The sequence below is a fragment of the Nothoprocta perdicaria genome, unplaced genomic scaffold, assembly GCF_003342845.1.
Source record: "Nothoprocta perdicaria isolate Ctin4 unplaced genomic scaffold, notPer1 scaffold_217, whole genome shotgun sequence".
Lineage (NCBI taxonomy): Eukaryota > Metazoa > Chordata > Aves > Tinamiformes > Tinamidae > Nothoprocta > Nothoprocta perdicaria.
Genome location: NW_020455390.1, coordinates 1,088,995 through 1,100,831, shown reverse-complemented (window position 1 = coordinate 1,100,831; position 11,837 = coordinate 1,088,995). Strand labels below are relative to the sequence as shown.

General features: G+C 49.8%; 1 protein-coding gene across 1 annotated transcript in view; it reads left to right on the top strand.

The window, feature by feature from the left end:
* Positions 1-182: 182 nt before the first annotated feature.
* MAP3K13 (mitogen-activated protein kinase kinase kinase 13) overlaps positions 183-11,837 on the top strand; it is a 46,106-nt gene continuing 34,451 nt past the window's right edge. The window contains exons 1-2 of the mRNA XM_026038726.1: positions 183-193; positions 6,255-6,376. The gene's annotated coding sequence lies outside the window, so the exon portion shown is untranslated. The remainder of the gene's footprint in view (positions 194-6,254; positions 6,377-11,837) is intronic.

Below are 11,837 nucleotides of genomic sequence, written 5' to 3'. Positions count from 1 at the left end.
GGGCTGTGGGGTGACCCGGCCCAGCCACGGGGGCTGTCACTGCCCCTTTCACCCACCAAGGGACTTTCACCCCGGCTCCAACACAACCCAGGGCAGGTCCCAGCTCCCCAGCGCACATTTCCACTCAATACACATAAGATTCCCTATCCTTTGGCCTGAAATGTAACGGAAGGGAAAGAAGGGCTTCTTCCGAGTATGTGTGTGCATATACATACATATACACATATATATATAGCTACAGCCTTCACTCACAGCAGCTACCGCCTTCCTTGCCCCATTGCCGTCTTGGTGGCCCACCAGAACTCCTCTGTAATTTGTTAAACCACATAAATTTGAAAATCTGGCTCTGTTTTTTGTAGGAGGGATAATACTTGGCCATTGCATGTAGAGCGGCGTATCTGGGGAGGGTACAGCATGACACGTTGGGGCTGTGACTGATCGGCTGTTTTTTCATTAACCAGGAGAAAAGCAAAGATCACTTTGGGGATTTGTATTCTGTTTATAATTTACAGCTCTACTTTAGCTGTCTTTTATTAACCTCTCTGCTGGAGATAGGGTGAAGCAGGAGCCCCTTCTGAGCACGAATCCACATGAAAGAATTATTTGCCATGAAAAAAATAAAAGAGCTGATTTTACAGATTGAGGACAAGGTTTCAGTCCTGCCTGTCTGTCTCTAGGACAGTGGATACCATTAGGGAAATAAACGATGATTATGGAAGAATTATGATTATGGAAGAAGCTTAACTGGGTGAAAGGCTGCGTAACCAGCAGCTTGTTTCCAGGWCGCAGAGAGATAGTTCGTGCATGTTCCTCTGCACATTGTCAAATTCTGTCATCCGCTGCTGCTTGGGACGGTTCATTTACCCACATCCTTTGGAAGGGGCACCTGGTGCCTTTGGATTAGGTAGTGGAGGGAAATGCTTGGAAAGTACATTGGGTGTCCCCTCCAATCCTGCAGAAACGAAGATGCTCAAGAGGAGAGCATCAAATCCATACTCCAAGGCTAGGAATGGCAGGGAGGGCCGTTCGCCAAAGGCTGTGGGTAAATGATCCGTCCCAGCAGCAGCGACATGGGGCTGCGAGTCCCTTTSCCCAGGCGAGCTCCTGTAACACATTTGCTAGCCCAGGACAACAGCACCAGGTCCTGTGCAGGATGTTCCCCCTTGCCAGTGCCTGGGTCCCCAGGGCCCTTCCTGCCCAAGGAGAAGGTGACATGGGGACAGTGAGGTGGTGCTTGGGCAGTTGTAGCATGCAACGTTACAACTCCCACTGGGAAAGGACTGAGAACGCGGGGCACGTTTCCCATTTCTTCATTAAGTTTAGGCAAGTATGGGCTGCCTCACAGGCAGGATGGCCCCTTTTTGTGTTTATGTTGCTCTTCCTCGGTGACACCGCGTTACGTCGCAAGCASCCCTACGAGTGCCCTAAATGCTCATGAGGAAGGAGGCCAGGGCTCGTCGGGGGGCCTTTAAATGGCGCCCCGTTCCGCCCGCCCACAACCGCCATAACGGCTGCAACCGCCATAACCGCCACGCCCCCCGCCCAGCGCCAGCCGCGCACGCGCGCCGAGCACCGCCCCCCGCGCGCCGAGCACCGCCCCCCGCGCGCCGAGCACCGCCCCCCGCGCGCCAAGCACCGCCCCCTCGCGCCAGCACCGCCCCCGCGCACGGCGGACGTGACGTAGCGGGCGGGGCGGCGGGCGGCGCGGACGGTGCGCGGATGCGGCGCCCAGGTAACGGCGGGACCGGGACCGGGGCTGGGGCTGGGGGCGGCGGGGCCGAGGTCGGAGCCGGGCCCGGGCCCCAGGTCGGAGCCGGGTCTCGGCGGCTGCGCCACACGGGGCGGCCGTGGCGCAGTCCGGTCCGCGCTGGCGCGGCCGTTGCGCCGGGGAGGCGCCCGTTACAAGGCAGCGGTAACGGCGGGGAGAGGCAGCGCGGCCGGCTCGGGCGAGCCCAGCCAGGCCGCCCGCGGCGGCGCGCCCCGAGGCCGCGCTTCCCGGCGCGGTTCTCCCCCTTGGAGACCGTTTTTTTTTTTTCCCAGTCCCTTCCTTCTCCCGACGGGCGCCTTTAGGCAGCGGTAACCGGGACAGGCCCCTCTCTGCCCCCCATTGTGTCTCATGGCGAGTTTTTTACCGACTTAGACGGTTAAATCAGCTTATGGGGGGGCAGAGGATCCCCAGGAGCGGCAGCCGGTCAGTGGCGAAACGCTCGGGCCGCAGGTTTGTTAATTCGCTCCATCCCGGTCTGAAGTGTCCCCTAGAAGTGTTGCTAGAGCCCGTCTCTCCGGGGGTTTAAACCCAGCTTAAGCGGCTCTGTCCTCTCCCCTCTGCGCCCTTTCTGCAAAAGAAATCTTTCTGTTAGGTCTCCTGCAAGTTTTCGTTTGGGTGATGACTGTGCTGGAAAATAYGGATGTTACAAAGCGCAGAATTTAGGGTTTTCACAATCCTACTTTCCTTAAGTTTGCCACCCTCGTGTGTTGCTAGTGACTGCTTTGGAGTCCTTAGAGCAGATGCTTGGCTTTACAGAACAATAGCAGTAAACATGGGAGTATCAAGGGGAAAAAAATCACATTTAAGAACAGGGAATGGGTGGATAAAGGGTGCAGCCAGGTGTAGTCTACAGGAAACTGCCTTTGGAATAAAGTGCAGTGGGCTAATTGGGATATTCCAAATGCTTTCCCTCGGAAAACACGGAATTGCCAGAGCTTGGTGTGACTTGGAGTTTTAAGTGACTTTTGTCCCGTGGCTTCTGCCCGTCTCTGAACCTGTTCTGCAAGGTGCAGGTCGCCTTGCTTAAATCCCCTTTTATGGAAGCCTTTTCTTTCGGGCCCTTTATTTAGTTTACTGAAACTTAATCTCAACCACTCTCCTCGTGGAATTTATCTATACGGCTTCTCATAAAGCAGGTATCCTTGGTTAGAAAGGTAAGATCTGTTCAATTACTGTGGGATTCTCCGTGCAGGTCTCGATAKTGCAGTGCCTAAGTTAAATATTGACTCGCTGCCGAGGACTTTGGTTTCATGTCATCCCGCCGAGCGTCACCTGCCGCCCTGGCAGGGGGAATRTTGTGGCAAAGGTGCTTGGAACTGCTCGGACGGGGCGCTGGAGCAGCTCGCCCCTCTCTCCTGCTTCTGCAGGAGATTAAAAAATGGATTAAAATGCCATTTCGTGGGAAGTGGGAGTTGGAATGTGGAGCATTAGGGCTGTTGTGCACGGCCCGTTGTTCGGCAAACTCGTGCCCTGTGGCAGTGGGGCTGTTGTCAGCAGCGGGACGTGGGTGGGTGGTTATAATTGCACCTGGAGGGGGTGGCTAAGTTTATCCCCCTTCCTGTCACTTTAGGCACCGGGAAGTGCCTAAGTAATGAGYCTTTGGGGTCTCCCCATTGGTGCCGGGTCTGGGGGAAGCCTGAGGGTCGTTTCTAATCTTGTTGTGCTAATTTATACTTAAGTTACCCTGAGCTGCAATAAATTTTGGGTGCAGATGGGCCAGTTTATTGATTAAGTCCTGCTTCTGGGAGCATTCTTCCCGTTGCAGGTTTGGGGCTTTACACACGCACTATAATTTGAAGAAAAACAAACAAAAAACCCCTTTCATTCTTGCAGTTACTGCTTTCAAATACAGCAGGTYTCTGCCTGCGCCATGACCTTCTCCTTGCTGCTTTGGGCTTACTTACAGAACCTAAAACCTGACTGATAAAATTCCAGGAGAAGAAAAGGATTCTTGTGGAACTGACAAGATTAGGTGCATTTCCTTGTAATACAGAGGGTTTCCCTCTTCAGTGCTTTGCAATGGGGAGCTCAACATACAACTCCGAGAGGAGTATATTAAATAAAACTCRTTTTTCTCTAGTTAAGAGGCTTTCTGCACAGGAGGTGGCCTCGACAGCTCTGACTTGACCGTGGGAAATAGGATTTTTCAAATAGGTTGAGAAATTGTTAGCGAAAACATTGCCAGTTCTGGATGGTGCTTTTGGTGAAGCTATTTCAATATGTTTTAATGGGAAAAAATATATGTTGCCTTATTTGTATGCAAGTAAAAGGGGAAATAAGGGAAAAAGAGGAATAAGGGAAATAAACTGTGTGTTGAGTGAGTTAGTTCACTGTCACCGTGTGGTTCTAGGGAGATCTTCCCCTGTATTTATTGGAAGCTGATCAGTTGTGTCCTGCATCAACTTCMTTAGCTGTGACCTGAGGTTTGTGTTTGATGGGAAGCATTTTCTTTTTCAATGTAAGATTTGTTTGATAAATCCTGCTATTTTATTTGTGAGGAGCCCATGGAACAAGTGTAAGAGTTTTTTTCAGTCCTCCTCTCAGCTTCTTCAGCTGCAGGAATTTGAAGGCAGCGTGTGTGTTTATGTGAGAATCCGGGTTCCAAGCACGTGTGATGGTTTAGGGTGTCTGAGATGGAGATCTCGGCTGAGCTCCAGATGGAGGTCAGGGGATTACGGAGAGCTAATTAGCAACGTGATTTGTGTAAGTCTCAGTCTAATTAAATGGTTACATCACAGTGATGTGTATATATCAATTTAGTAATGATTCATCAGGTAGCTCGATGCAAAGAGTCCCTGGCTAACTTGGTGAAGTGGGTTTTTGGGCTCAGGTGGGGGTGCAGCCCAGGGCACCCACGTTGAGAAGGGGTTCGACATGAGCCCAGTGACCTCTCTGAAGCCTGAAGGTCCCTCTCAGACGCACGTGTGTGAGCAGGGACGAARCCCTGTCCTTCTCTCTTCACATGGAGGCTCCTTTGAGTCGCTGCTGAGGTGGCTTCCAAGGGCTCCCATCACCCGCTCTCCTCCTCGTGCCCCGCTGAGCCCTGCAATGTGAGATGTTGCTCAGTGGCTTCAAGACCTCCCTTGGGGATATGAGAGTCACACAGGGAAGACTCCTGTCCTTTTATGCCTCTCCCGGGACAAAAAGGGAGCCCTGCAGGGCTCTCGTGTTTGTGTCACCAGGAAAACCACAACCGACGGAGGGTGTGAAGCAGCCTGAAGGCTCCACTTGTGCTGCCGCATCAGGACCCAGCCTGGGTGAGCGGCWGCAGCCCGTAGATGCTCCGTGATCTGCAGCAGGGGTTGACAGGCATCTCTTGGGAATTGCTCTGTTGTGCAGCTCCCTGAGAGCCCTTCCACTTTCCTGGCTCGTGCAGCACTTGCCGCTCACCCTCTCATTCTGCTACTCTCCGAAATTGCAGCAACAAGTAGCAACAAACTGGAGAGCAAAAGTCTGGACRCTGCATCCCGAGCAGCCGCTCGTGAAAGCAAAAATGGATAGTGTATTTTGGACTGTAATTATTGGGAAGTAGCTGCTTTTCCTAGACGTCCTGGCTGCTGGGAGCATGGAGGGTGTGACCTGAGTAAACCAAAATAGATGGAGGGTTTTGTTGCCTCGGGTGCTTTTATGACTCTTTGGTGGACACTTCTGAAAGGGCACGCTCCAGTGTGGTACGAGGAGATGTGGTTCGTGTCGGATCATGCTGGTGTGGGCAAGCCGTGAGCTGTTGGATTTGTGTAGACCCCTAGAGTTAAGTCCGAAAGGAGGGAGAGTCTCCTCAAAAGCTGGATATTTAAATAAATAAATAGACTCAGTAATATATCTGTATATTTGGTCTGGTTCTTGCTAGTACTGTAGTTATTTTGGCTGCGAAAGGTGCCTGTTAGGGCATTTCTTGGYACTTGTTTCTATGGTGTTTACTCACTGACAATCCAAATACTCTGTTTGGCCTTTTCAGTCCTATTTTTCAAACCTATAGCCRACTTCTTCCAACCCCAATGTACCCTGGCTGGGCTGTACAGCTGGACTGGGAAGGGGGGATGTCTCCAGCAGGGCTGAGGAAGCTCATCTTTCACCCTAACAAAATTAAGTGGGGTTRCTATGTTTGAGATGAGCCTAAGTGTAGCAAGTATGTCAATAAGTGAAATGCAGGAGGTGCTTTGAAAAGACCCCTTTGATAAYATGATGTAATTCTTAGCTTTGTCACTGGCTGGCCTCTAAGTTGCTGCTCCTCTCGCCCAACCTTTAGGTTAAATTCTCAATACATTACTGTGATGAACTTAATAAATATATGAGCTGTGAGGGTCAAAGGGGGAAAGCAGGAAACTTCTGATTCTTCARGCAACATCATTATGCTGGACTGTGGCCATTGGATGGTTGTTTTTGGGTAACTCTTCAGTGCACCATTTAAAAAGGAGGAAAATGTGATGTTTATTTAACATAGCATCTTTATTCGAGCTATATTTTAAGTTGAAGTTCTTTTTAGATGTCCAGGATACCTGTTTAYAAGAAGAACAAGAGGTCTGACTCCAAGCACTGATGGACCGTTACATCTTCCCAAAATGAGCCAAGCGACGCTTTCCTTCTGGAAGCTGCAGTGTCCTGAAGGTGAGTACATCTGGTTGGCCTCTGACTAAGGAGCTTTTCCRTGTCTTGGGCCCGGACCATAAATCTGCCCAAAGATCAGTCTGCCCTCGTTTCGGCTTAGTGTCCATCTGCCTTTCTGGGGTGGCCCAGCCCYGCCAATCTGGGCGTTTTGTCACTGGAGGAAGTGTCTGGAAAGTGGGTATTTTTTACACCATATCACTTAATTATATTTAATTTGGAGGTGCTTGAGAAAGCTTGAGAACCTAGGCTAAGAGATGATTTATTTGGATTTTTAAAAACTATATCAGGAAGGTTTTTTTAAGATGCACTCTCTTTAGTTTGGTGAATATATTTAATTGAGCCAGCCCTTTTTGAGCTCTGTTCGAGCAGCATCTCGAGTGGTGTTATCACTGCTCAGAGAGGCTGAGGAAGAGGGCCTGCTGTCAAAGAGGATGAAGTACAGAACATGCTTGAGTGAAACTTAATCAAAATAATGCTTGGTAGAGTTTTTGTTATCTTTTATGTTATCTTTAGTGCTCAGGCCCTTAGGGCTGTAGGTGGTGACCATACACTATTCTTCTATAAAATTCGTTAATAGCAGAAATCAAAATGGGGCATGTTACCTAATTTTTGCTTCCAATATGGAAATAAAAGTAAAGGAGTTTTGACACAAACAGCGAAGATGCGAAATATCCTATTTTAGACTTTAAGTTTAAAAATGGTGCTTTAATAAGTAACATGTAAAGTAATGCTATTAGCCCATGTAAGCCCACATTTGCTTGATTAGGAACATTAGTTCTGATTTTAATTAGGCTATTTCCTGCTTTATAATATTCTTGATTAGAAAATTTGCATTTCTATTAGTTACTTTATTGAGATGTGTATATACTGATTATATATTTGTATATATAGTGTATCGGTATATTATTATATACTGATACATGTCACTTTGATATATGTATGTGTATAGATAGTGCCTATTAATTCAAATAGTGGATTCTAATTCTAATAAATTGGAGTATAACTTGTGGACAACGTGTCTATGTGAATACCCAGTGTCATTCTGTCTGCACAGAAGTTATTTCAGCCTGTCCAGTGGTGGAGCCAGAGGCCTCTGGTGCACAGATACTCTTCTGTCTGAAAAGCAGGCCCAGGAGAACATTTGCCTACACCCAATTCAGTCTTCCCATGCTTTTTTTGCAGACTGGGTGCCCTGTGTCTCGGTATCCTCATGAGTTTAAGCCTCTGCTCGCGTGGTTGTGCCGGGGAGCATCTCCTGCRTGCGACACTCGCAGCGAGGAGGGGATGCGGTGTTGGGGAGGGCACCACTAGGCAAGAAAGAAAAGACTCTTTGTGACTGGTGAGAAAACTGTTTACAGCAGCTGCCGAGCTTGGCCTCTGCTCCCATCCGCGTCGCTCTGAGGAAGGGGATGGGAAGCTGAGCCTTGCTTCAGGGCTCGGTTCGGTTTCAGGGCTGTTCAGTTTCTTCCTCCCAAGACTTGCTGCTTTCAAGGCCAGGCGAGCGGCACCTGCGGTGCCGAGACCTGCAGGGTGTCGTGTTGGGAGCTGGGAGTGCAGGAGGAGGCACTGAGCTCTTGCCCACGTCGTGGCAGCAGCCTGGGCCACAGCAGCAGGTGTCCTGGGAAGGCGGCCCCGCGTTGAGCTTGTGGCTTTTGTCCAAGCTACTTCTGCAGTAAATAAAAGCAGTGAATCCTACAACTTGCTTGGTATATTTATGTGGGTGTATATATATTTCAATATATAAATATAGAGTTTTGGGTATATTTTGTTTGCTGTCTTGGAGACTACCTGTTTTGCTGTGTCCAGTGGAATATTATCACTGCGGGCTGATAGGATGTTCCGTGAAATCTCTTGGTCTCAGTCCAAGACTTGCTGTCCTTACAGATGTTTTATGCAGCTGCTTCAGTATAATTGATTTTCCATGCCCAATCCCTTGGGAATGCCCAATCCCTTGGGAATGCCCAATCCCTTGGGAATGCCCGAGCCGGTCTCTTGCTGGCTGAGGGGAAGCCGCAGCCCAGCTCAGGTAGGGAGCGAGCGCCCGTGCTCAGGGCTGCAGTGTGACTTTCTCTTGTTGAGAACTGTGAGGAAAAACCTATTTTGGTCCATAAAACAGGCTGAGTTGCCATTGAGATAGGCAAAACCCCGTGAAACCTTGTAGCACCTGAAGGGGGGAAACAAACGAGGTATGGCTTCAAACACTTTGTTTYCAATGTCATGAGTGTAACGATTTTATTCTTCTGCTGTACTTTTCCTAAATCTTGCATGTTTTTACATTGCCTGGATAAAGTCTGCTTATGTTCTGATCGTGTATTAGGGGTTAGATACATGAGTGTAAAATAGGTGCAGCTCCAGCTCACTGTATRCTTGCCAGCTAGCATTATTTATCTGCACGGTATCTTGCCAAATAAGATGATATTGCTTCTCAAGCACTCTGCACTTGCCCTCTTGGAATAGCATTAAGTTTGAATTACACTTCTAAACTGGTACTTTTGTTTATTTAGCTCCAGAMTTGGTCTCCATTCTCCCGTGTTTGACTATCTGTTATTTTGAGTTGAGTGTTTTGCAGAGTGCTCAGCTCCTCGGTGCAGATGTGTTACTGCAATTTATTCATCCTTGCAATCTAAACACTGTTGTGCRTTGAGGTAGCTTTTAATCTTAGCCAAAGCAGAGCTCTGATTTAATCTTTTAATTTAAACAGGCCTGATGGAAGCAACCAGGTTAGGCTGAGCTGCATTGGATGCTCCTGGAGTCAGTTTATCCACTTTCCATTAGTGTTTAAGCTGCAGCAGGGTGGAATAAACTCAACTTCCTGGTGGTTCCTCATGCCTTTTAGTATGGGGAGAAGAAATGAAGCTGTAATGACCTTTTCCTGATGCCAGCATCTTTGTTGTCCACTTGGTAGYGGTGAGGAAAGCAGCACAGAGCTCCAGCCACGAGACCTCTGCGCTGAAGCGGTGCTGCATGGKCCCCCAGTTCAGCCTAGGGCTGTGGCCTAGGTGAGGAGGTGGAATTCTGTGCCTTTTTTTTTAAGTATTCCTGTGCAAAAAGGAAGTATATGTCCGCAGCAATAAACCTGATTCCTATGGACGCATCTGGTAAAAAATGGGCAAGTTTGTTAAAACGTGGGTATAAGGGAGTATTAGAGCAGGTGCCCGGGGCTTCCCTATGACTCCTAAGTGCTCTGGATGGTTAACACAGAATCCCCTCACTGCTAGGGCACAAGAGCCCAGAATAATTTTCCTTGTCCCAGTTAAGTCAAGGGCTATTAGAGCAGCAGTAGGAAGGTTTCRGCGAGAGGGAGAAAGAGGGTGAGGGAAGTGTCAGCCCTCACTCTTGCTGGCGAGGAGAAGTGGACTTGAAGAAGGAGCCCAGGAAAGGAGCAGAGGCAGCATTAGGGAGTGGGAGCCCAGGGTGGGGCTTGGTCRTGGGCAAGGTGCTGTGAGCTCCTCACTGCAACGCCCTGGGGTTGATTATTGGGAGCTTTGCCAAAGAAGGAAAGGGGAAAAAAAAGGAGTTTGCAGGCTCTTTTTCAGTGAAAATGATGTCTACAAGGCATGAAATGGAGTACTATGGAAGGTCAGGTGTTAGTGGAAACAGTTTGGGATAGCATGAGAAGAGTGAGAGCTCTGACYATTGGTGGCCTCCAGGTGCCAGAAGTTAAGTGAACGCACTGCCTGTTGGAAGTGGCCCCTTGCCGAGGGAATGGGTATTCCCTGCGCTGCACAAGGAACTTGTCATCATGGCTGGGGCTTCATGGGCCCTCCCAAGGTGGAGGAGAGAGAAGGGGGTGATGTTTCAGGGCAGGTGAAGAACAGGAGAGATGAAAAATGGCAGTGGAGATTTGCAAAAAGGCCATAGGATGCATTGGGGACAGGGGCTGAGAGGTTGGTGGTTTCTTTATTTTTAAGGAAAGTTTTCGTTTTAGGGACTAAAAAGAACTTATGTGTGGGGAAGAAGATTCCAAATTAGTGATGTAACCCATCTGAGCCTATTTGAAATGAGATTGGCACAACTGAAGGAAAAGAGAGGGAAAGGAGCCCCGGTGCCATCCCCAGGGCTCCGTGGCTTCCTTTCCTTTGCTGCTGCCACCTGAATTTCCCTCTGTGGCTCTGCAGCAGCCCCGTGTGCTGGGCCGGCACCCGCCGCCCTTGGGAGCTCTGCAGCACCCACCGTCCTCTCGGRTGCCGCTCGATAGCGGCTGCTCTCAGGTGAGGCTCTTCCCAGGACCTCGCTGGGCTGCCCGCGCTGTGAGATTGAGGCCACTTCTCTAGAGCTCCACTGATGTGCTTAGCTAGTGCTCGTGCTCCTGTGTTGTGTGTAACGAAGGGAATCGAGTAGGATGTTGCTGGTTTCTGCCTGCTGTTTCTGTAGCACTTTGTAGAAGGGCTCTCCGTGCTCCTCCTCTTTGAGTTTTACACCTGTGGTTTTCAGTTTGTGCCACGTAGAGGTCAAGACAGTCGCGTGCAGCTCAGCAGTGTGGGAACGGTGCTTGCTGCGAATCTCCTGGTTGGCACCAGGGAAGAGTTTGTGGGGCCCAAGGGTGCTCGGTGCAGTGTCTGCTCTGTGCTTTGACACAGCTCCTGTGATGCAGGTGATGACTTTGCCCTTGGGCTCCTCTCCCCTCCAGCCCTTCTGCTCTTTGGGTGTCCTGGGTGTTTTTTCCTTCACCACGGCTGATGGGGAGAAGCTGCTATGGAGAGCTGCAAATTGGAAGGTTTCACCCCAACTTAAGTGGCCTGGCTGGTTATTTGTGCCTTTCTCTACTGTAACAGGGCAGTGTAATTGGGTAGGATGGTTCTGGTCTGCAGCTTAGAGTCAGAATTGGGCACTGGCTGTGCCAGGGACTTCTGCAGTGACTGAGGGATGTTGCAAATGCTCAATCTTCCATGCAAAAGCGTGCTCTACTTCTTTGATTTACTTTGTTTTAGCTCAGAACAGTGCCGCATGGATATTGAAAAGCCCACGCTCCTAAAATAGGTCGCACGGGGCTGAGGTCTGTCCTTCAGGACAGCAGAGAAAAGGTGACCATGAGCAGATGGCAGCTATGAGTCACATCACTTAATATATCCCAAGAACTCGGGTATGAGGAGACCAAAGGTGCTGGAGGAACCTAGAAGAGATGTGTCCTCCTGATGAACCAGCCTGGATGTTAGAGCAGACCCAAGGCACCTGAGTGAGCGAGGTCTTGTAGCGGAATGAGCTGAATCCAGGTGAGCTTGAGCTGCTGCTTGGTCTTTTCCCATTGCAGCTCACTGCCAGCAGGCACCTTGCAGGGGCGTTCAGCTCATCCCCTGTATCTGCGTGTTGGCTTTGGACCAGGAGAGCCTCTGAGATGCTGCTGACTTGCCGGGAATGCGTCTTGTAAGCGAGAGGGGAAACAGGTCGAGCCGTTCACACGCCAGCCTGGGGATGAGTGGCTGGAAAGCGCAGCCCCAGCCTGTCTGATCTGACAGGAGGG